Here is a 26,924-nt window from a genome sequence, read left to right as displayed (position 1 = left end):
ATGAGGCCAGTACGGGTAACGTCTATGTGCCCTGAGGGAAAAATATCAACACATTTTGAACGTGATCTTTCGTCACCGAGGCTTGGTGAGCGCAGGTAGAGCATAGTAAAATCTCCGTTTAGTCACCGTCGAACTCAGTTTTAAATAGCTGCAATGGCATGACGCACAGAAAACCCAATTACTTTTATTAAACTGCATAGAATATAGGTATATGGAGGCAAGCAGACAATATTGAGATAATTACTACGGTGTATTTTTACAGAAGCTCTATTTACAAAATTAATTTGAAACATGACACTCCATTGATTTCACAATTGCTTTGATGTTTTGTCCTTTATATTTGCCGATACTGCAGTAATCCTCCTTTGCACAGTCATTCGGTTTAACTCAATTTTCTCAAAATTTTTAACTGACTCCGGGCAAATCTTTCTAGCGGCTATCTCGAAGCAGTTTTTGACAAAATTACCGTCAATTAATGGGCGGCAACATTTTGCTATGAGGCGAGATAGTTCAAAACTTACTTCTGTTAGAGTCTCTGAGTCTTTAAATAGCTTATCTGAACGTAACTTGCTAATTTGTCAAGTCTCGTTTCAAGGGAGATTAGTATTTGAGGCTACTGAAAATAAATAAGACACCTAACCCTGGATGAATTCCTACCAAATTTTCCATTGATTACCCTGTGGAAACTGTTCATTTCTTCTCTTACTTTTATTATGAATCTGTCACATGCCTCATGCGACTTGAGGAAAGTGCTGCTTATTCCACCTTATAATATGAGTAAAAGAGCATATCGTGCAAAAATGTAGACTAATATCATTAACATCACCCTTTTACAAGTTTCTACACTAAACTAAGAGATCTAACAGAGTGGCATACACTTAGCAGTGCATAAATTGCGCGACGGAAATCACCAGCTGAGCTACAGTCTTGTAAAACACTGACAAAAAATGAAATGCAACATGTCAGTTTTTCACTTACAGTTGGGTACAGCCGGAAGAAAAAAACGTTGAAATATTACAAGAAATTGACCCTGTCCGTGTTCAACAAAGACATAGAAACTCGTCCAAAAAGAATATAGTGGCGTCAGGTAAAGGCAAACTGTATAATAACTAAATAAAGGCTCGTTTCACAATGATCTCTACAGCTAAATCGCTAACGTCCAAATCTTTCACAGAGAGTGTTTCTGATATAATTGTTCTGTTTTTCTTCAACTACACATTCTTCTGGCTCGGCAGTTAACGACTAAGATGATATCCGCTATACCACATTAAACACATGTATCACACCCGATAATGTGCAATTGATTCCTCACACTAGAGGTGACGGTGTGTTGTCTCGGATGGCAGGTATAAAACAGAACTGACGGCTAACTGATAATTCGCTGGTAACAACATGTACTAAAATAAACGAATTTCTGATGTATGTATGCAGACTGAAGCGATGAATTAAAACTTGTACCAAGGCCAGGATTCGAACCTAGGTATCTTGCTCACTAGGCAGACGCGCTAAACATTACATCCTTGCACGGACTACCCTAGCACGACTCCCTCCTCAATCCAAATTCCCATTCATGCTTCAGCCTACTTGGAATTCCCCCTAAATTCGAACCGCGTTGCAGAGTCTCTTCAACTGTATTGTAATAGCACTTCAACATCGAACGAAACGGAGTATCCTGCATGAAACCCAGGCATAGATGCATCAACCAAATTAAAGTATATAGTTGCAGAAAGCTTTTCAAATCACAAACATCTATGATGTATATATGCAGACTGAAGCGATAATGAAAATTTGGACCAAGGCCGGGGTCTGTCAGATCTGCTTGTGTTTTAATTACCTGAAAATGGTTTCTTTTGTCCCATCGGAATTACGAACAGGGATTTCGTTTATGTGTGGTCGTAAAATGTGTCCGAGTGCACGTCTCATCAGCAGACCCATTGACCTTCGGTTAGCCACGTAACTCGATGCGTTGGTTCTGCAGTTACCGAAGAATGGCAACCCAAAGACTCACTGAATGCCTTAGGTTGTACCTACAGTACTGTAAATCTTAGAACATAGAGTAAAGTAAAAATGCGTATTGAAAAATATTTAAGCATGGTAACTTCAGAGCATGCCCAATACTAGAAAATCAAACGAACTGTCATTCAACAATTTACCCAAGTGATATTTGTTACTGACGTCCCGAATAATAACCTTTTATGGACATGGCATGTTACCGACACTGCAGTGATTGTATGCTGAGCATGTGTTCGGCATATTAGTAAAGAAGATGATCCATGTCATTTTCGAAGAACTCCGCAATCAGAGAAAGTAAGATCCTTTTGTCATAAATAAACTGGTAAATAAAAGTGAGTTAAGAGTAACTGAAAAGAAGAGGAGTACATAATTACACCACAACAAAGGTAAAGCTTTGCGTTCCGGCCTGATGGGGCAATCTGGACCGACCGACCACCATGTCATCCTATGCCAATGACATGTAACAATCATTATATGCAGTTTGGAAGGGCGCAGCATCACCACACCACTATTCCGGCCGTTACCGGCTTTCTTGACCTTCGATCCGCTACTTCTCATTCACGCAACTTTTTATTTGGCACCAAGAGGCTGAGTGTATCCTGTTCCACTCCACCCACCAAGGACAAATCCCTAGCAGTACCGGGAATCGAAAGTAAGTCCTCCGCATAGCAGCCAGACACGCTGAACACAGAGCCACAGTGTCGGACAACAACACCAAAGAAGGATCGTTATTAGAAGGAGAAGTAACCATTTCTTGAAGTTACAGCTGCCTTCTCTGAAGACGCTGTAGCAGTTGCAAAATCAACAAAAATCACGAAATGGATTGTGGAGGAACTTAAACTGTTATCTTTTGAGAAGAACAAATTCATGGAGAACACTGGAAGATTATTTATACTTCACCACCACCAACTGCAGGATTCACACCGGTTGAGTGGCACATGCAACGTCCTCATCAACATACACTGCAACGGTGCAGAATGAATGATTTCACAACCGAAAAGAAGGCTTTACAGTTTGATAACCACGCCAGGCAGTCTTTGAAAAAAAAAGTGTATGTAATACACGTAATCCAGCCAGTCAGAAGAGCGAACGAAAGGAAGGAAAGGGTAAAAGATAGAATAAAGAAAGATGATATAGAAAGTACCACAAACCAGATTTGCTTTAAAGTTGAAAAGCTGGTTGTCAGTTGTGCCTGGATAGCTCACTTGGTAACAATACTGTCCGCGAAAGGGAAAGGTCTAGATTAGAGTACTTGTTTGAAATATAGTTTTGATCTATTAGGAAGTTTCTAAACTGCTCAAATTCCACCACAGAGTAAAGGATCATTTCCACAAACAATTCTTAGGCCGTGGCTAAACCACTTTGCAGCTACATCCGTTTTCATAGGAGTGTTATTCCAACGAGGTATGCAGGAGAACGTCTGTGGAGTTTGAAAGGTAGGGGCGAGATAATGACGGAATTGATATTGCGAAGCCAAGTCGGAAGTTGCCCGAGTAGCTCATAGCTTTCCGCGACTCCCAGACTAGCACAGTATCTGGTCTGCCAAGCCGTTTCAAAACAGCGCACACTCCATTGCCGAGTGAAAAATTCATGTAGCAGAAAGGGGAGCCCTTCTGCTGTTCGTAATCTGTATAAAAGATTTGGGAGACAATGTGAACAGCTCTCACTCATTTTCTGCATATGATTCTGCCCTTTACCGTCCAGTAAAGTCATCATAAAATCAACGGCTATTACAAAATAATTTAGACAACAAATCTGTGTTGTGCAAAAAGTGGAAATTGACTCTAAATAATGAAAAGTGTGAGGTCATCCGCATGAGTACAAAAAGAAATTCGTTAAATCTTGGTTACACGATAAATCACAAAAATTTAAAGGCTGTCATTCAATAAACATGTAGGGATAATAATCACGAACAACTTAAAGTGGAACGATCAAATAGATAATGTTGTGGAGAAAGTGAACCAAAGACAGCGTTATATTCACAGAGCACTTAGAAAAAATGGTTCAACTATGGGACTTAACATCTGACGACATCACTCCCCTAGACTTAGAACTAATTAAACCTAACTAACCTAAGGACATCACACACATCCATGCCCGAGGCAGGATTCGAACCTGCGACCGTAGCAACAGCGCAGTTCCGGACTGAAGTGCCTGGAACCGCTCGGCCAAACCGGCCGGCGTAGCAGTTAGAAGATGCAACAGATCTAGTAAAGTGACTGCCCACACTACGTTTGCCCGGACCCTTCGGCGTACTACTGCGCGGTGTGGGATAAGGTTGACGGAGAACATTGAAAAGGACCAATAAAGACAGTTCACTTTGTACTATCACGCAACAGGGAGAGAGCGTGTCGGATGACAAGCGAATTTGGGTGGCAATTATTAAAACAAAGGCGTAGTTTCTTGCGGCGAGAGCTTTTCATAAAGTTTCAGTCACTAACTTCCTCTTCCGAATGGGACACTGTTTTGTTGATTCTCATCTACACAGAGGGAAGCGATCATTGTGATAAGATAAGAGGAATCAAAGCTTTACGGAAATATTCAGGTGTTCGTGTCTCCCGTGTGCTATTCGAGAGTGGAACGGTCGAGCCGGCCGGAGTGGCCCAGCGGTTCTAGGCGCTACAGTCTGGAGCCGCGCGACCGCTACGGTCGCAGATTCGAATCCTACCTCGGGCATGGATGTGTGCGATGTCTTTAGGTTAGTTAGGTTTAAGTAGTTCTAAGTTCTAGGGGACTGATGACCTCAGAAGTTAAGTCCCATATGCTCAGAGCCATTTGAACCATATGGAACGGTCGAGAAATAGTCATGACGTGGTTCTACGAACCCTCTGCCAAGCACTTAAGTGTGAATTGCAGAATAGTTACGTAGATTTAGATGTAGGGATGAATTCTGACGCAGAAACAGTTTTGAAATTCTCGATACCAAAGAAAGAGGAAAATGTAGAATACATTGCGTAAAAATTGGTTGACACCAGTAACGAGGATGAGCAAAAGCAGTATCATTAATCAAATCACCAATTAGAAGAATAAGAGCCAGGGAATCCTGTGCGTATAGGATATGGGAAAGTTGGATAACGGAAGACACAATACAGGAAAAGATCCAGAGAGAAGTTTGCAGCCTAATGTCAGGAATTTCCGTGAGAAAAAAGACAGAGGAAGGAGTATCGTTGGGACTGAAAATAGGAGAAGTCACTGTGCAAAATTTAGTTACTGTAATTCTAGCATGGAAGTGTAAGACAGGAAACAAAAAAGTTGTTTTCTGGGACTCTGAGAAGACGAAAATCGATTGGGAGAAGGAAATCAGATGAGTGAGTAATAGGGCGTGTGATGGCGGAAGGCAGACGGGTGTGCGTGGGGCAGCTGAGCGGCGGCGGTGAGGGCAGGCCAGGGGATGCGATCAATACCTGCCCCAGCCGGCAGCCGGCAGCCGCCAGCCGCCGCCCGCGCCCAGGTGCTCCCCTCCCATTACATCAACACTTAACTCTCCGCCCGGCTGGGCTCACCTCATCAGCGCCAATATTACTCCGCCCGGTGCTCACTGTATAACGATTGGAGCGCAGTTCTTGCACCGCCATGTTCTTTCCTCGATACCTGTCACCACTGTGTAACAGCCAGTGCTTTTAGTTACTTACCATTCTTATGTACACTCGCTTCTTAGCTATTGAATTCTTTTCTGGAGAATAAATGCACAAAATATGAACACAGCGTACAAACTGCAGAAAAGGACCGTAAGAACAATAACTATAAGTAGTAGTGGAGGTCTTTGTAAAGATCTGTTCCAAACACTGACGATTTTAACTACATAATTCGTCTACATTTCCCACCCAGTTGTACAGGGTGGTCCATTGATCGTGACCGGACCAAATATCTCACGAAATAAGCATCAAACGAAAAAACTACAAAGTACGAAACTTGTCTGGCTCGAAGGGGGAAAGCAGATGACTCTGTGGTTGGCCCGCTATATGGCGCTGCCGTTGGTCAAACAGGTATCAACTGCGTTTTTTTTAGGAACCCCCATTTTTTATTACATATTCGTGTAGTACGTAAATAAATATGAATATTTTAGTTGGACCACTTTTTTCGCTTTGTAACAGAGTCAGAAGAATTTGAAATAAAGAACGGACTTAGCAGGGAGATGCCCTGTCTCCGCTACTTTTTAATTTAGTCCTAGAATATATTGTACGAATGGCAGCAGATAATTCAGAGGATATTGAGTTAAATGGAAATATTAAGATATTAGGGTATGCAGATGATCTAAACATCATTGGCAGCCAGCCAGAGTGGCCGAGTGGTTCTAGGCACTACAGTCTGGAACCGCGCGACCGCTGCGGTCGCAGGTTCAAATCCTGCCTCGGGCATGGATGTGTGTGATGTCCTTAAGCTAGTTAGGGTTAAGTAGTTCTAAGTTCTAGGGGACTGATGACCTCAGATGTTAAGTCCCATAGTGCATAGAGCCATCATTAGCAATAGGAAATAATCTGTAACAGCAAATGCGAATGTGTTAATCAAGGCTAGTGAAGATGTAGGTCTAAGGATAAGTGAAGACAAGACTAAATACCTGGTTACTACTAGAATGCCAACAGCAGTAGATCAGGAAATGTTAAGAGTTGGAGACATGCAGTTCGAAAAAGTGAACACATTTAAGTATCTAGGCGTGGACATCACTTCGAGAAATGAGACTGAATCCGAAGTGAAGAAGAGATTACGGGCGGGAAATGCGTTCTACTTCTCACTGAATAGATTACTTTCATCACGGGTATTGTCTAGGAATTTAAAGAATAGAATATACAAAACTATTATTCTACCAGTTATGCTGTATGGGTGTGAGACTTGGTCTCTCACTGTGCAAAATGAAAAGCCGTTTCGAGTATTTGAAAACAAAATTTTGAGGAAAATTTTCGGAGAAAAAAGGGATGACATGAGCGGAGAGTGGCGAAAACTGCATAACGAAGGTGTACTGACACCTTATGCTATTTCTGAGCTGAACATCAGACTCATTACAGAGGGATGCTGACTCAGTTTTTCAGGCTAGCAAATGGGAAGTCGCGGAACACAAAATGGAAACCGAACATCGTCATCACTGTCCTGAAGTCAGCTTATAGTGTGTGATGTGTTACATAATTTGAAACAAAGTGTGCATGGTGTATTCAGTGAGAAATGAATGAACAGGGTAGCACTAGCTTTTTACATTATTAAATAAATTCTTTGCAAAGCTGTACACTACACTACACTACACTAGGGATAAAACGAATGAAGTAGCACTGTTTTAGACGGCCTTGTATTCTGGAGGGTTGAGGCTCCAGCCTTTATCCCGCCACCCGATTTTGGTTTTCTGTGGTTTCCCTATGCTAATTCAGGAAAATGCCGGCATGGTTCCTATTATAAGGCCTTAAAAGCATTCTTGGCTAACATCAACTCACCACGTCCAATCTCAAAGGTAACGAACGCTCACGACCAATACAGCGTTTATTTTAAGCAAACATAATTTGCATCCTCTTAGTGATGCTACTAGTGCCACTCTTATGGGACTGGCTCGAAATTTGAATAGATATCATCTTTCAGACGTAGAAAACGCCTACCAACTTTCATTTGTGGTTGCACAACTCCTTCCACATCTACGTCATACTCCGCAAGCCACATAACGGTTGCAACGTCCCCTTAGAAAAATTGTACATAACTGTGCTTAAACTGACACACAATATTTTTAGCGCAACGCAATCTGACTTTCAAAAATCCCTACAAAAGAATGGCCCTGATTAACAATGACCTATACCTTTCATGAATCACTTACCTCACAAAAATCTTCGTTACTCGAACTACTGCAATACAGCGAGCGCCACTACTGCCAGCTAAATAAAAGATTCAAACTACGGAAGGCACTAACTACTGATAGGCATAGTTAGCAAATGAAAGATAGAGAACAAACAATGTATTTACCTTAATAGTCATCAAAAGTCATAATATATATAGCAGTTCATGACATCCAGTCTTACAAATTTCAAAACTCCGCCATTTCTCTCCCCACATCCACCACTGCTGGCGGCTCACCTCCAACTGCGCAATGCTACGCGCTGTTAACATCCAGCTGCCCAACACTACAATGGCAGACAACAATGCAAACTAGCCACAGACTGCACACAGCACAGCCAGTGATTTTCATACAGAGCGCTACGTAACGTTGCCAATAAGAAAACATAAACAGCCTACTTACACGGTGTGTGGCGGAGGGTGCCTTTTGTACCACTAACTGAGCCTTTTAACCTTGTTCCACTCGCGAATAGCGGGCGGGAAGAATGATTCTCTCTATATTGGCTCTAATTTCTCGACTTTTCTCCTCCTGATCATTACGGGAGACGTATGTGGGGGAAAGTGTTATCTCGAAATTTCTATAGTAAATCTCTCCGTTATACACGACGCCTGTTTTGTAACAACTGCCAATGGAGTTTGTTGAGCATATCTGTAACACTCTCGTGCCAACTAAATTATCCCGTGACGAAACGTGTCGGTCTTCGCTGGATCTTCTCTAGCTCTTCTATCAGTCTCATCTGGTAAGAATCCCAGATAGATGAACAATACTCAAGAATCGTTCAAACAACCGCCTTATAAGCCACTTCCTTCTTGGATGAGTTCCTTCCTGATGTTACGATTTTATTTCTGTCAGTGTAATTGCCTCCATTTTCCTCTATTATAAGTTTGATGTAATTTACATTACAGATAATAATAACTTGACCCCTATTTAGAAACATGATTTTATGTATCTAGGTGATACTGTCTACTTGACTGCTTCCATCCAAGTTCTGTGTTCAGTTATACTTAGTGTTAGGGGAGACTGGAGAGCCGTTTGCCCTGTGACTACGAGCCGTGTGTGTCCAGTAGTCAGCATATCTGGCAAACGGGTAGGCAACAGGACAATAGTTTCCGCTGTTCCGTTAAGATTCTGTTAGAAGTCCGATCCTCTTGTGGGCGATTACTGTCCCGCTGATACGTAGCGGCATTTGTATACCGTAGGAGGAATATAACCACACAATGCTTACAATTTTCGTTATGAGTTAACTTGAAATTAGGTACAGCTCTGATCGTCCTCTATAACAAAAGTAGGGCCTGGTGGTGTAGTGGTAAAGTGCGCGCCGAGAAACTGAGAGGCCGCCGGATCGAATCCCGGTCGGACAACGGAAATTTTCAGTGTGCCTTCAATCTAGCTTTCACCTCTCAACGATGTGAGCAGTCTCCAGGAATGACACGTGATTCGCACTCCACTTTAAACGATAGATCTCCTTTCTCCGGTTGGATAACTGGGATAGATCAGGAGCACACAAGGCAACAATGTCGCATCCAGTTTAAAGACTTGCACCCGATCAGTGTGCCACAAGCAGTTATTATTACAGTAACAAATGACGTTCTTGATAAATATGTCAGGTGTTTTTCCAGTGTAACGGTCCGAACATATGATGGCAAATAAATCTGAATTGTAGATGCCACGGGCTGCAGTGGTGACATGAATTCAGTGTATGGTGTACGGGTTGGCACCAGGTCGCGATAACATAGACATTATGTGAATGCTGCGTGTCTGCGCATACTTCGGATCGTAATACCAGACGAATCGCAGGTGTGATGATGAGTATGCCTTGGATATTATCGACACCCTCTAGTTCTATCGGTTGCGAGCGTTCCCGCCAGCAGTCGTACATCCGGAAAGACGCAGTGCTGAAATCGTGCTATTCCTTCAGTTTGCTCTTGACCCCGTATTTCAACACACAATAGTCTAATCATTCCCTGTCCGTGATTCTGACTCCTTGTTCACCGTACAGTAGACTCTTTTCCTCCTTGGCCTCGCATGCTGAATTTGCACAATGTTTATCGGAAATGGATGTCATACTAGTATATCTAAATTCATAACTGACTTACCACTGTCGCGCAGAAATTGTTACCAGCGAAATGCGGGCTTCGATCAAAAGGGTGTGTAAGTGATGTAAGGGGTGGATAAAAATGTGGAAACACTACAAACATAACTCATTACCATCCTCTTATTTTCCGTCACAATTCTCTTCAGTGACCGTCTGTCATTAGAATGAATCTTCGATGCGGTTGCTCTTGAAACACAAAACACTTCGGCTACCTTAGTTACGGAAGCATAAGCCATACGAGCAGCAACAATGTGTCCACGTTCGAATTCACTTGACTTAGACATAATCCACTCACAACTACGCACAACACTGTTCTGCGATGACTGACACTTGTAACGTACTGAGGACATTGCAGAGGTGACATTCGTGGTCAAATACTACAGTGCAACCTACAAGCTCGGCCAGCATCTGCATATATGTTCAAACATGCATTTCCCGAGGTGTTCCCATATTTTTATCCAAATCCTGTATGCTAGGATCACATCAAGTGTCTCATACTTCGTAGCTTAATGCGAACAGATGTTTATTGCAACTGAAAGTGGAGTTGTAAATACCGTTTTTAAAATTTATTTTTATTATTTTTAGGTATGTCTGCTGCTATTCCTCAGTCAGTGGTGATGAATAGCACAGAATGTTCAGGGAGTTCATAACATGTTTCCAGATAGCAGGAACAGATGTGTATGGATTACAATGTCCTTGGTGCACAGTGCAGGGATCCTCCCTTGTGATGGTGTGGTCGACTACAACCTTGACGACGAATATGCCTGCCCTTAAGTTTCAATTCACTCCAACATTGGGCAACTGTCACATCCGAATGCCCCATAAATCTGGATATTCCACATTTCAACCAACCGCCCAAATGGAGACCAACAATGAGTCCCCTTTCAAATTCTTTCAGTTCCTGATAACGCTGTCTCACGTGATTGCAGAATCTCAGAATCTCTGTGTCATTCAGGGTAATCATTCACCATCTAATGCTTTTCACATCCCTTATACACTCCTGGAAATTGAAATAAGAACACCGTGAATTCATTGTCCCAGGAAGGGGAAACTTTATTGACACATTCCTGGGGTCAGATACATCACATGATCACACTGACAGAACCATAGGCACATAGACACAGGCAACAGAGCATGCACAATGTCGGCACTAGTACAGTGTATATCCACCTTTCGCAGCAATGCAGGCTGCTATTCTCCCATGGAGACGATCGTAGAGATGCTGGATGTAGTCCTGTGGAACGGCTTGCCATGCCATTTCCACCTGGCGCCTCAGTTGGACCAGCGTTCGTGCTGGACGTGCAGACCGCGTGAGACGACGCTTCATCCAGTCCCAAACATGCTCAATGGGGGACAGATCCGGAGATCTTGCTGGCCAGGGTAGTTGACTTACTCCTTCTAGAGCACGTTGGGTGGCACGGGATACATGCGGACGTGCATTGTCCTGTTGGAACAGCAAGTTCCCTTGCCGGTCTAGGAATGGTAGAACGATGAGTTCGATGACGGTTTGGATGTACCGTGCACTATTCAGTGTCCCCTCGACGATCACCAGTGGTGTACGGCCAGTGTAGGAGATCGCTCCCCACACCATGATGCCGGGTGTTGGCCCTGCGTGCCTCGGTCGTATGCAGTCCTGATTGTGGCGCTCACCTGCACGGCGCCAAACACGCATACGACCATCATTGGCACCAAGGCAGAAGCGACTCTCATCGCTGAAGACGACACGTCTCCATTCGTCCCTCCATTCACGCCTGTCGCGACACCACTGGAGGCAGGCTGCACGATGTTGGGGCGTGAGCGGAAGACGGCCTAACGGTGTGCGGGACCGTAGCCCAGCTTCATGGAGACGGTTGCGAATGGTCCTCGCCGATACCCCAGGAGCAACAGTGTCCCTAATTTGCTGGGAAGTGGCGGTGCGGTCCCCTACGGCACTGCGTAGGATCCTACGGTCTTGGCGTGCATCCGTGCGTCGCTGCGGTCCGGTCGCAGGTCGACGGGCGCGTGCACCTTCCGCCGACCACTGGCGACAACATCGATGTACTGTGGAGACCTCACGCCCCACGTGTTGAGCAATTCGGCGGTACGTCCACCCGGCCTCCCGCATGCCCACTATACGCCCTCGCTCAAAGTCCGTCAACTGCACATACGGTTCACGTCCACGCTGTCGCGGCATGCTACCAGTGTTAAAGACTGCGATGGAGCTCCGAATGCCACGGCAAACTGGCTGACACTGACGGCGGCGGTGCACAAATGCTGCGCAGCTAGCGCCATTCGACGGCCAACACCGCGGTTCCTGGTGTGTCCGCTGTGCCGTGCGTGTGATCATTGCTTGTACAGCCCTCTCGCAGTGTCCGGAGCAAGTATGGTGGGTCTGACACACCGGTGTCAATGTGTTCTTTTTTCCATTTCCAGGAGTGTATATCCTAACAGGTCTGCTAACATCACTAAAGACTAACAACACTAATCCACTCCGCTGGCCCTCTTACCTGTCACAGAGGACTGCAGTACCAATCATTTACATACCCGTCAATGGTGTATACTTTCAGAAAGTTACATCGATATCCAACCATATCTTCTGCGTGAGTAACTTTGATTAACAAGCAGTGTAATTGCCAGTACGGTTTGCCAACCAAGTATCCCTTGAAAAATCTCTTCATACTGGAAAAAAGTGTATTGTTGTTGGTTACTAACGATTTGCCGGCGGCGACAGCTTGGGACCATCAGGACATTCATGTTTCACCAAAACTACGTATCTATGCTACTGGGGAAATTTCTATAAAGTAGTTGATGCAGTGCGATGGTCCGAAATGAATAAATTCGCATAACCCCTGATAAGCGTAAACATTATGGCCACCTTCTTAATCTATGATGCTCCACCTTCACTTTAACGCATCAAGTGTTGTGTCCCTGTCAGGGAGAAAGAGAGGTTTCGATTTAAGAGCCGTCGTCACCGATGTCATTAGAAACGGACCACTAGCTCGGTTAATAGATAAAGGATGGAGGTAAAGAAAAGACATTGAACCAATGGAATGTAACACCTCAGCAACTGCTTGTAGTGACGTCACCACAGAAAACCTGAATCACAATGATCGGACAGATGTTTCATATTTATTTCACGGAGGGCGATGCGAGTGTTTCAATAATTCAGCATCTCGCTCGTTACTTGGGTAATTTCCACCTTTTGGCGGCGACTAATGTTCAGCATTGTACCCAGTTCTGTCGTGGAGAGAGGTGGCTTGGTAAGTACAGACCTTTGCTTGAATGAGGAAGAAATGCAGTTCAAATATCCTTGCTGAAGTTTCTCATATATGTTTCTCTAAAGCATCCCCAATGTTTGTTAAATGTTAGGAGCTGGGCTCAGAAATGTGTGACAGTGGACAAGTCGGGAGTGCCAATCATGTTGAGTAAGTATAGCCACTGATGGTAAATGCTTGGGAGCGCTTGCTTTCAGGAGATTTCTATCGCCCTTATAAGTGAATCAGAAGTATGATCTTCGATGGGTACAACTGTATGTACAGTCTCGAAAATGGAACCACGTAATTTCCTTTCGTTATTGAGTATACATTTTCTGTAGCTCATAAAAGTCTTTCACAGTTGCAAGGACGAAAGTTATCTTGAAATGAAACTTCCTGGCAGATTAAAACTGTGTGCCGGACCGAGACTCGAACTTGGGACCTTTGCCTTTCGCGGGCATGGCTAAGCCATGTCTCCGCAATATCCTTTCTTTCAGGAGTGCTAGTTCGTCGCAGGAGAGCTTCTGTAAAGTTTGGAAGGTAGGAGACGCGGTACTGGCAGAAGTAAGGCTATGAGGACGGGGCGTTAGTCGTACTTGGGTGCTCAGTTGGTAGAGCACTTGCCCGCGAAAGGCAAAGGTCCCAAGTTCGAGTCTCGGTGTGGCACACAGTTTTAATCTGCCAGGAAGTTTCATATCAGCGCACACTCCGCTGCAGAGTGAAAATCTCATTCTGGTGATCTTGAAATATTTATGAATAATGGACTTGAAGGACGGAGATGGAAGATGGGAACACATAGTCAGGTGTCTCAAGATCAATATTTCCTGGCATTGGACTGAAGGCGAATTTTGAGCAGGCAACTGACATGTGAAGAACTATAACCAAATTATTTCGAATCTTCTAGACAAATTTGCAGACGTCAAGCTATATTTAAATGTGTATTGCTAGTACGTATAGTTACTTTTCGTCACCCCATTTGCCAGTATAACTAGTAGTTGATATAAATGTAGAATTTAGCAAAATAATTAAAGTAGAGGCCTTCCGCACGAATTGAAGTAGATGAGAACTATACCGAGACATATAATAGCCGTAGGGTACCAGGTTGATTACCTATGGTTACTTGGGTCAGGATACACGACAGTGAAAAGGGGTTGGAAAGATGCAATGGCTTTGAGACACGGCCATGAAACTTAGAATTTATCCACAGCAGAATGGATATGTTGTACATCGGTGGGACTTGATTGTTTTACTTTAGCAGGTTGTGGGTGTACATAATTTTAATTTCATTTTATTTTATCGGTAATGGTACGTTAGATTAAAAAATTTCTTTTACTGCAAACAATATTATGACCGTAAACTTTACGGCAGTAGGTTTTGATATAGTGCTGCTGTGTGTATTAAACTCTCTGCAATAGTGACTAAAGAGCGTAGATCTCGGTGAATCAGCTATGAATTATATAAGTCAATAATCGAACTGGTGATCTCTTTATTAACTGTACATTAAATTTGTCTCCTACCGTCATCCACGTATAATACGAGGGCGCGCTGAAAAGTAATGCCTCCGAATTTATTGTGTGAAAACTCTTAAAGTTTTTCAATAAAAAAAACGCTGTTAACATTCTACATCTTTATTCATAATTACATGTTTATTTCTCAACATAATCACCCTGGCAGCGAACACATTTCTCCCAACGAGAGACCAGTTCGTTGATACAATCACTACAGAATGTTTTACTTCGTTGACGGAACAACAACCTCACCTCTGCTTGCACAGCTACATTACTATCAAGGTGAAGTCCTCTAACGTGTTCTTTAAGTTTTGGAAAGAGACGGGACCAAGTTGGGACTGTATGGAGGATAATCAACAACGGTGAATCCAAGGCGTCGGAATGTTGCAGCTGTCGCAGGGCTCGTGTGTGGTCTAGCATTGTCATGCTGAAGGGAGGGTACTCCACGGATGGACAAACTCTTCAAATTCGAAACTGTATAACAGCTTGCCCTTTTTTCGCACGCACCGGCATTGCTTCGTTACACGCTGTCACGTTACACGCTACAGTTCGGAGACCTGTTGGGGCAGATGGCTGCAAATAAGCAGACGAGAAGAATAACGACGAAGAATGTTAAAAAGTTTATTTTATTTAAAAAAACTGAGAGTTTTCACATTCGGAGGCATTAATTTCCAGCACGCCCTCGTAGATACACTTGAGGCACAACAACACTTTGCGAAGGCAAAGGGTCAGTGCACGTAAAGAAACAAAGTCAGTTTCGATTAGGGAACTCATAAACCCTTGGGCAACAGTGTCGTAAGACTACATCTTTCTTTTAGTTTTTTCCTATGTATTAATTGGCGCTACTCTGAGCAACATAGAAGGAAATACTTTTTGAACAAATCATGTGCCTCTTTAAACTGATGGCATAATGTATATATGACGTCATCGCTATACGCAGTAGCTACAGGAAAGATTCATTTTGTGTTAATGATTTCGTTTGAAACTTCAGTCGTTCAACTCATTTATTATCAGCTAAAGCGGTATTAAGACGCAAGACCCGTAATTGACAAGAGAAGACTTCAAATCCAGTTTGACTTAGGCACCTTAAGGCATTTGTGGAGATGGTTTCCTCAACAAGGCTAAGCCCGATTCCTTTTATATCGTCGTATATTTGATGTAGTACCCTATCTCTGATGACCTCAATATCAAAAGGGTATTAAATTGTAACCTGCCTGCTGTCGCCACTGCCAGAAGCTGTGCCAGTTATGATGATAATTGAAATCGAGAATAGGCTCATCTCAAGGTGCCGCACAGTGGACAAATCGTGAACAAAATGTTGTACGTCCTTCGCCAGAGCGGTTCGCATAATGCCGTCAGGTGTCATCGAAAGTTGTGATTCTGGTAACTACAACGGTGCAACGATACTTCCTGGAAGTGCTAAAACCTATTCACCTTCACTATCTAGAACAGCGTGAGACACCGATATGCTATAATAATCACGTGGAGTATGAGTGTCCCCTCATAGAAATCAAGATAATGGTAAATTATCTGGGTCCCACGAGATTCTAAATTAGATCATTGTACAGGGTGATTCAAAAAGAATACCACAACTTTAGGAATTTAAAACTCTGCAACGACAAAAGGCAGAGCTAAGCACTATCTGTCGGCGAATTAAGGGAGCTATAAAGTTTCATTTAGTTGTACATTTGTTCGCTTGAGGCGCTGTTGACTAGGCGTCAGCGTCAGTTGATGCTAAGATGGCGACCGCTCAACAGAAAGCTTTTTGTGTTATTGAGTACGGCAGAAGTGAATCGACGACAGTTGTTCAGCGTGTTTATACCAACGTTTAATACACAACCTATCAGGAGGTTTAACACCATACTTCGTTCGAAATCCACGCATCCAGCAAGCATTTGTTCGCAGACCGTGACAGAGCACTTCATCACTGGCCTCCGAGAAGCCCTGATCTTACCCCCTGCGATTTTTTCTTATGGGGGTATGTTAAGGATATGGTGTTTCGGCCACCCCTCCCAGCCACCATTGATGATTTGAAACGAGAAATAACAGCAGCTATCCAAACTGTTACGCCTGATATGCTACAGAGAGTGTGGAACGAGTTGGAGTATCGGGTTGATATTGCTCGTGTGTCTGGAGGGGGCCATATTGAACATCTCTGAACTTGTTTTTGAGTGAAAAAAACCCTTTTTAAATACTCTTTGTAATGATGTATAACAGAAGGTTATATTATATTTCTTTCATTAAATACACATTTTTAAAGTTGTGGTATTCTTTTTGAATCACCCTATATAATATGAGTGGTCCAGATGGCTACTTCGATCATTGTATTATACGAGGGGTCCAGAGCGAGATTAATGACGACTATGGCAAGATCTGTAGTAGAGTGCATCGAAACATCGATGACGTCATCTTACTTCTTATCACGACGGTGCATGAGACACAATGATATCATACAAATAACATACACCACTTTCGTTACTTACAAATTTGTCAGTGTATCATTCGCACCAGAGTAACAGCAAAATATTTAATATGTAAGGCCCACTTTCAATGGTCTTACGATTTCAGATACTTCAGCAAATGTGGCCGTAGACCAATTACAGATCATACATTTGCTGAACTAGGGTTCAACGTAGATGAACAGCTGTCTATAAGCGCAACAACAAACAACTCCGGGCAATGTTATTAATTAGCCACCGAAGGTAAATTCATGAGTTCTGATTTATTTACATAGCAGATCCTATCACCTACACGCAAAAGTACTGGCTGGAAGGACGAAGAAATTATATAATATCCCCTCCACCTTTTTTGCTTGCTCCTCCACTGTCGCGTCTCGTTCCAGTCCTTAGTCATCAGAAATCGACAAAAATCGGAATCAAATAGCATATTTGCTTTAGCATCGGCTAGCCGACCTTTTGGAAGCCTACAATGTCGCAGCGAAGTAGCTCCAAAAACTTCATTGTTGAAAATAAGCGAGATGTGTAAGTGGCAGCTATGTGAACCGCGAGCACCGCTGCCACACAAGCCATGTTAGCGACAGACATTTTTTCGGTAGTAATCGTTTCTTTACGCTGCTGCTTGGACGAAATGAGTCTGTAAAAATTAAACTTTGACAACTTTGACTCGCGGGGCGAGTGAAAGAGTTCTTCTCATAGGCAGAAGATAGAAACACGATGGGCAGGAGAACTCACGTACTTCTTCCGCTTAATTCTTAAACCTTCTTCGTTTCTCTCTTTCTGTCAGTTTTTGCACCCTCTCTGTGCCTGCACCCTCGACGAGGACCTATCAAAATGGATCAAATGGCTCTGAGCACCATGGGACTTAACATCATCAGTCCCCTAGAACTTTAGAACTACTTAAACCTAACTAACCTAAGTACATCACACATATCCAAGCCCGAGACAGGATTCGAACCTGCGACCGTAGCGGTCGCGCGGTTCTGAACTAACGCGCCTAGAACCGCTCGGCCACAACGGCCTGCGAGGACCTATCCCGCAACGCCCTCTTCGGCCCTGGACGTACAGGCAGTGTCATTAGACTTTCCCGTAATGAATGGATTTTAGTTACCAAATATTTCTCTTGTCCTTGTGCACAATTTGTACCATTTTCTGCAGTGCCGGCAACTGTACCGGTCTAGCAACAGCTGTTGATATGAGCCTGGCCGCTGCTCGCACAAGTCGGACCAACAGGTGGCCGTTCCTTTTGTCGCGGCTAAGGAGCGCCCGCTATCCATGACCTGTGCTTCGAGCAACGCAGTACGCGTTGAATGCTCGTACAGGACGGGGCAAATCAAATTGGCCCGGACTAGTGGATACGGTTGGACGTGAATTTGTGCATATAACCACAGCACGAGTATGCCCGTCACGTGATCCACACCGGTTCAGAGCATTGTACGGGCTGCCTCAGTGTGAGCGTAGCAGTGCAAAGGGCACGATGGTATTCCCAGTGGAGCTGCGGATGTTCGTTGTGGAAAGTTACTTGACAACAAAGTCGTGGAAGCGGTGTGGTCAGTTGTTTGCTGAGAAGTTTAATGGCGTCAAAGTGTCAGCAAAGAATTCCATGCAACGCTTAGTCTAAAAATGGCGTTAGACAGGGTCTGTTTTGAACAAGTCAAAAAACGTGCGCGCACACCAGAAAATGTGGCTGCTGTTCACCAGAAAAGGCTTCAGAGTCCTACCAAATCAACCCGACGCCCGTTGCAAGAGACCGGCATATCAAGTCCACCATGTGGACGAATACTCCACCTGGACCTGCAAATGGATCACTACCGAGAGTCTGTTGTTCCTGCATTAAAACCAGCAGATACTCCTCAGCGCCTCCAGTTTTGTGAGTGGCTGCTCACTAACATAACAATTAATGGCTTGGACATGGATCTGTTCTTTATGTCTGATGAAGCCTGGTTTCACCTGAGTGGTTATGTCAACTCACAGAATCACAGGTTCTGAGCAGCGCAGGAGCCACATTATTTCCACTGCATGATCAGAAGATTGGGGTTGTGTCTGCTCTCCGTATTATTGGTCCCACCTTCTTTCATCAGACGCTGACTTTGGTTCGTTGCATTGCCAACATTCTGAAACCATTTGTGGCAGCACTAACGCAGGAGAAAAAGACGTACAGCTACTTGTAACAGCCGGCAGATCCTTGGAGCAGATTTACGCAATCTTCACGGCTGACAGAATTATTAGCAGAGGTCATTGTGGTCGCGGCCCTAGCTGGCCACCTAGGTCACCGGTTTCCCAGTGTGCGATTACTTTGTGTGGGGAGCCCTCAATTCTGAGATGTATCGCAACTGCCCTCATAGTCTTCAAGAACTGCAGCAGAACATTTCGGATGAGACTGCAGCAAATTCAGCAGTCCAACTCCTATCCGTCTGCAGCAGCTTGCTGACCAGGGCCCAAAAGCGTCACGAGATGAATGGTGGTCACTTTCAACATCTGCTATAGTGAGGCTAGTTCTCTATTTCCTCTCCTCTGCTGCGTTTCTTTGCACCCTGGAACTCTGTTCCCCGGGCTACCCTTATTTGCCCCACCCTGTGCTACTACACCACGTCAGGTGCTGCCACATACGCTTTTCTGAAGTCTTTTCAGTTACAATGAATTCCATTTTCCATTTGCTATTTTAATCAGTATTAGCACTTTAAACGATTACTTTCCTTGACGAACTAAATTCACTATCAACCCCCATTTTCTATATAGCTTGTTTCATTATTTTGTAAGTACTTCGATTATCTCTCCATTTATTCATATACAAATATTAGACCAAAAATCAACTGGAAACATACCCACAATGTCGATCTTCTAGAAGAAGCGTCTCAAAAGAAGGGCCGACTGTCTAGACAGCGTATCTCCAGTGGCAACGCTTTCGCATTACTGTGTATATGTTTTCTGGCACGATTACCCAAATTCTTCAGACTATCGTTCCTTCTTCTTTGTGTGACTTCAGTGTTAACACACAGACGTCGCAAACCACAGTACAGTGCATGGCGGAGGCTGGGCCGCTGAGAGCTAGAACTGGGCACGGGGATGCGTGTGTGACTAGGCCCTATCTCCAAACTGAGCTGTTCAATTTTATTGTTATTTTCGAGCAGGTTTGACGTGATTTACACATAACTGGGGGAGCACTAGAACTACACAAGAATACTCATTAGGATGAAATATTAAATAAATGTAATTTTTATTAAATAGTAAACATATGTTCACAAATGCAATTTATGCTCTGGTACTCTACGTTGCACGAGATAATGCCGGTGGATTTTTTTATGTTGTAACAGGCTGAATCAGAGCATGCACACACGTGTCGTCGAGCCTCTATTAGCAGCAAGAAATTCGGTTTAATGTTTTATGCATTCTTTATTACATAGTCTGTTAACATCCAGAGAAATTATACAGACTACATAATGACATTGTACTGTATCTAGAAAGCAGACACCCCCTGAAGGAATCGCATGAAGTGTTCCGACGCAGAGCAGAAAGTTTATGTGCAGGTGCACCTGAATAACTGTTCCTCGTCTTCTGTTGTCATAGAGTACATGAACATAAATATTACCTATCAGTAACACAGTATCTGCAAATGCTTCGTTCTCTATACAAAAGCCAGTTCTCATCACTCACAGATTAGGTGCTTTTGTTTCAGCTCTTATTCTCACGATGGAAACAATAAACTAGGTGAAGGTAATTTGTTATTAAAAGTCACTGAATAACTTCTGTGAAATTCGTGTACTTAATTTCGGGTATTAAAATTCATGACGTTGTTTTTCTACGATATCGTGGAAGGATAGGTTTCCAGATTCCAGAACTGACACTGAAAGTTAAATTTCCTACCTCCAATATGTAATTTTTTCCGAGAACACTTTTTGCATTCACATTTACGATTTTCACACACATTTTCATTCAGAGTTAGACCATGTTGCGGTAGCTAGAAATTAAAGTTATATGCTATATTCATTACATTCAATTATAAAAAATTCACAGTTTCCTTCTTTCGGGTGTAAGTTCAAAACGACACTTTTCTAGGCATTTCTTCATTAAGAAAATTGTTTAATTTCAGTGCCTACATTATTTCCGGAAAACTAGGAATTTTTATTACGATACACAATCAAAACGATTTGGAATGTAGTAAATAAAAAAATCGTCATAAATCAGCTCTGAGCATGCATGTGAGCTCGCTGGCAGCTGCTTTAACAAACCCCGTCGTGTCACCATTTTACCACTGCTGCTTTGAAAGAACTAACATATGAATCGGATGAACCATGAATGAATGGGCAAAACACCAGCGCTATGACGCTTTCATGGAATAGGAAACTGAAAAAAATGATACTGAATATTGATTTTTAAAGTAGTGATGAAGACAGTTATCAGGAACGCAAGATCACCACAGCTAGGGAACAAGATTATAATTCGAGCAAGACCTACACAGCAAGAGAGGAAACTGATATGACTGGAGAAATTACGAATTCGACTTTAGATGCTACTCAGTAATGAATTATTGTAAAATGTATGTACGCTTCATTTAATTTGATTTTGTATATTTGTTTAATTTACTTTCACTTCACTTTAGAACATAAGACTAAGTATTATTCTGGTCTGTACATTGACGAATGTCTGGTGTCAGTACCGCTGCGATGCGGAGTGTTCCGCCCTCCCAAGTTCCCTGACGTGACCACACATTTCAGTAAACAGCAAATTTTGAAGCACATTATCAAAGTCTAGTTATCTTCCCAAATTACATACAATTGCCAAGGTCCCCAAATCTGTGAGACGTTGCTGGTACATAGTAGATATGTGACAGTTTTCAACACAAACTAGAGTGCTAAATAACCTTTAGCTACAGTCACTGGAAGAGTGCAAAAGATGAGTAATACAACACGTACATTCGGAAATAGACTTGAAATTTTAAGATTGTGCATCTTATTCAAGATATTCTTATCCAAGAGGTCTAATGGTTCCAATGTAATGTCTCCAAAGTCTGAAGCATGAATTGTTTTGAAATACGTGACTTCTTCCTCTAAATATGTTGACATCATTATGATATTCTTTGTCAAATAACTTGCATGCCTCAGCCACCTGATTTTGTCATCTTTGAATATTTCCATACAAACCCAAACGTGTCATCTAAAATCTTCACTGTTTCGTAATGAGTTTTCAAGTTAGACACTAGATTGTCAGTGTTGTTATTGTGGTCTTCAGTCCTGAGACTGGTTTGATGAAGCTCTCCATGCTACTCTATCAGGTGCAAGCTGCTTCATCTCCCAGTATGTACTGCAGCCTACATCCTTCTGAATCTGCTTAGTGTATTCATCTCTTGGTCTCCCTCTACGATTTTTACCTTCCACACTGCCCTCCAGTACTAAATTGGTGATCCCTTGATACCTCAGAACATGTCCTACCAACCGATCCCTTCTTCTAGTCAAGTAGTGTCACAAATTCCTCTTCTCCCCAATTCTATTCAATACCTCCTCATTAGTTACGTGATCTACCCATCTAATCTTCGGCATTCTTCTGTAGCACCACATTTCGAAAGCTTCTATTCTCTTCTTATCCAAACTATTTATCGTCCGTATTTCACTTCCATACATGGCTACACTACATACAAATACTTTCAGAAACGACTTCCTGACACTTAAATCTATACTCGATGTTAACAAATTTCTCTTCTTCAGAAACTCTGTCCTTGCCATTGGGAGTCTACATTTTATATCCTCTCTACTTCGACCATCATCAGTTATTTTGCTCCCCAAATAGCAAAACTCCTTTACTACTTTAAGTGTCTCATTTCCAAATCTAATTCCCTCAGCATCACCCCAGTTAACTCGACTACATTCGATTATCCTCGTTTTGCTTTTGTTGATGTTCATCTGATATCCTCCCTTCAAGACACTGTCCATTCCGTTCAACTGCTCTTCCAAGTTCTTTGCGATCTCTGACAGAATTACAATGTCATCGGCGAACCTTAAAGTTTTTATTTCTTCTCCATGGATTTTAATACCTACTCCGAATTTTTTTGTTTCCTTTACCGCTTGCTCAATATACAGATTGAATAACATCGGGGAGAGGCTACAACCCTGTCTCACTCCCTTCCCAATCACTGCTTCCCTTTCGTGTCCCTCGACTCTTATAACTGCCATCTGGTTTCCGTACAAATTGTAAATAGCCTTTCGCTCCCTGCATTTTACCCCTGCCACCTTCAGAATTTGAAAGAGAGTATTCCAGTCAACATTGTCAAAAGCTTTCTCCAAGTCTACAAATGCTAGAAACGTAGGTTTGCCTTTTCTTAACCTAGCTTCTAAGATGAGCCGTAGGGTCAGTATTGCCTCACGTGTTCCAACATTTCTACGGAATCCAAACTGATCTTCCCCGAGGCAGGCTTCTACCAGTTGTCAAAAATGATATAAAAATATTTATTTTGAATATATCTTCTGAATTCATATCTATCAGTTTATTCTTGGTTTCATCACTAAAATATTTCCTCTTCTTAGTGTGCGCGTCCGGAAATTCAGGATCGATATTAATTGCACCGGCAACAACTTCGGATTCGGAGAGAATGCTATCCCAATTTTCACGAAGCTATTTTAAGTCATTTAATAAGCTCTCAAACTTTCTTACGTCAAAATCCGTTATAGCATCTCGAATTTGTAGTAATTTGCTTCTGGAGTCACGTGGTACCGACAACTATAGCTTCATTGATGCCGCCGGCCGGGGTGGCCGAGCGGTTCTAGGAGCTACAGTCTGGAACCGCGCGACCGCTGCGGTGGCAGGTTCCAATCCTGCCTCGGGCACGGATGTGTGTGATGTCCTTAGGTTAGTTAGGTTTAAGTAGTTCTAAGGTCTAGGGGACTGATGACCCCAGAAGTTAAGTCCCATAGTGCTCAGAGCCATTTTTCATTGATGCCATGATTAGAGACCTGGAAAATCTCACATAATCCAAAACAACCCATCCACAGAGCAGAGGTTGAAAACACCGCTTCAGTTGAAGGGTCTTTTTATTTAAAACACGACCGGTTTCGGGCTCTTCTATGCCCATCATTAGGTGTTATAACTTTGTGTGGTGACCCCGAGCGCCGCGGTGGACGAATAAAGGACGTGTTTCAGATGACAAATTTAACTTTCTGAGGGTTTCAAAAGCTATGGCAGTCTTATTTAAGTGAGCTGCAATTGGTCTTACAGCATCAACCCAAGCTCTCCAGAGGGTGAAATACACGGAATATAAAAAGATTAGCCGACCGGAGTGGCCGTGCGGTTCTGGGCGCTACAGTCTGGAACCGCGAGACCGCTACGGTCGCAGGTTCGAATCCTGCCTCGGGCTTGGATGTGTGTGATGTCCTTAGGTTAGGTAGGTTTAAGTAGTTCTAAGTTCTAGGGGACTGATGACGTCAGACGTTGAGTCCCATAGTGTTCAGAGCCATTTGAACCAATAAAAAGATTTCAACACACTGTCTCAGAATTTGCCATCGTTTTAGACTGAACCTGAACGGTTGTCTACTCACTCCGAAAAAAAGTATCAACTTCATGACAGATCTCAGCTGGCATGTACTCCACATAGTTTAGGGCTATGACAAGCACACGGAGAAAATTCTGGAAGAAGATTTCACTGAAGAAAATGTGTTTGAGCTTCTTTATAAGCCCCACTCACATTACGGCCGCTATCATAATCTTGTCCGCGGCACTCCCTAATAGGAATTAAGTGTTTCACAATGCTGATCGAATTAAATGTGTAGGACCAACTCCTGCTTTCTGACTACAAGCAACGAATTTCAAAAACTCCGCAATTATTTCATATCTATCAAATGGTTCAAATGGCTCTGAGCACTATGGGACTTAACATCTATGTTCATCAGTCCCCTAGAACTTAGAACTACTTAAACCTAACTAACCTAAGGACATCACACAACACCCAGTCATCACGAGGCAGAGAAAATCCCTGACCCCGCCGGGAATCGAACCCGGGAACCCGGGCGCGGGAAGCGAGAACGCTACCGCACGACCACGAGCTGCGGACTCATATCTATCAATTTCCTTACTGAAGTAAATATAACGCAGGATGAATGCTGTATTTTCAACATGTTTTTAATCGGGAGTTGCATCAACAATAATTGGATAATACTTTACATTTTCTCTCTGTTCCAAGGTGGTACTCCCGACAAGACGGGCACAACCAGTAATAAATTCATTCTGAATATCACTAGACAGCAACTGTAAACGCTTTCGACCTTCGTGTCCGTCTCTGATCTTGTTGGTGTATTTGGCAAGAACTGAATCATAGTGACTCAAGATTTCTAATACTCCAAGGAAATTTCCATTATTTGGCTCTCCAATTTTATGAGATGAATCTCTGAAGGCAAAGTTTCTTTGGCCAAGTAATAATGCCACATCAAGTAATCGTCTTAGTGTCTGTTTCCAAACTTCGGCTTCATTTTCAGTCCGTTTCTCGATTCTTTGTATACAGTACAAGAGTGTTTTAAGTGACTCTCAAAGTTTCGCCATTTCAAGTAACATTCTTCATAAAGAATGCTAGATTGATGCTCTGGGGTCCTGTCTGATAATTTTTTTTTCCACTTTAATTAATATTAATATCTTGATTTTGAAGAAAAATATCAACGAACTGTCTCAGCTTGACTAGCAAGAAGATAGCAAGAAAAACAAAATAATACTTGTTGTCGTTCACTCCAAATTAACCGGTCATGAGGCACACATTCATTGTTCGGATGTTTACACTGAATTAGAGATGTAGGAAAAGGCAAGGGAATTGACATTTCCTGGAAAATGTTTCGGATGGTTAGTTGAGCCACATTTTACTATCTCTTGTACTCCATTAGTTGTAGAATTTAAAGTGTTTAAAGTTCCAACGTCAATACCGTTACTGGAGCCTTATAACTAGAACCCCGATGTTTATGTTGTAAAATAGTTTTAAAACTTTCTTAAGACGCTAGAAATGACTTTAGTACATTACTTAAATTTTAAGAAAATGCATTATAAAATGAAGAAAATTATCTTATTTTAACAAATTTGAAAATTACATCACACATTAATACCTTAAGCACAAAGTTAAAATGGAAACAATAAGGGCCTTCAGTATTATAGGTAAAGTTTTTAATTCTCCTTAGTCTGAGTTGAATTGCAATGTCATTCTATGTTGTCGAGCGTGAAAGTTCATTGGTTACTAGCCAAGAAGATTGCATGCATCGAAAAGCTGCGTTGAGCATCAGCTGACAAGATCAGAGCGCAGTTGAAGTGGGTGAGACCGTTTGAATGTTAAAACCTACTCAGTACTATCCATCGACTAGTTTTTACCTCATAGTACGAGATATGACACAAAATGTACCTAGCGTTTTTATCCAGCGCTTTTTTTCAGTTTAGATGCAATAACTGTGGCAATTTCACCACTGTTGCCAGTCAGTACCATCTAACACTATGTGCACTGCAATGGCCACTACACAGTGAACTGCTTACCGTTTGACCTTGACCTATGGCTTTAATTTCATTTCATATTCGTTGCTGCCACCGAGCGTATCACATGCACGTGAACGTCACTGCTACGAGCATTCGTGAAACCTTGCTACATCTGTGCATCGTTTCCAACACAGCAAGACGTCACAAAGTAGCAAGAGCAGAAAATGATGTCAGCACCGCGTGGCATCTTCCCCCGCAACATTCCACTCCCCGCGGCGGCAATGGTGCTTACGTCTTTGTTCCAGGTGTAGTTTTCATTCACAGAAAAAATAATTTTTAATTATTATTATTAATAGCAGAAATAGTTTGGGGATAGGAGGT

At 42.7% G+C, this 26,924-nt stretch overlaps 1 protein-coding gene across 1 annotated transcript in view; it reads right to left on the bottom strand.

Annotated features, from left to right (window-relative positions):
- The window catches only part of LOC124723073, a 324,337-nt gene that overhangs the window by 129,750 nt on the left and 167,663 nt on the right, over positions 1 to 26,924 (bottom strand). The gene's annotated exons all lie outside the window — the stretch shown is intronic.

The sequence above is a fragment of the Schistocerca piceifrons genome, chromosome X (assembly GCF_021461385.2).
Source record: "Schistocerca piceifrons isolate TAMUIC-IGC-003096 chromosome X, iqSchPice1.1, whole genome shotgun sequence".
NCBI lineage: Eukaryota > Metazoa > Arthropoda > Insecta > Orthoptera > Acrididae > Schistocerca > Schistocerca piceifrons.
The sequence above is the reverse complement of the archived record's forward strand: the minus strand, read 5'-3'. Positions and strand labels throughout refer to the sequence as shown.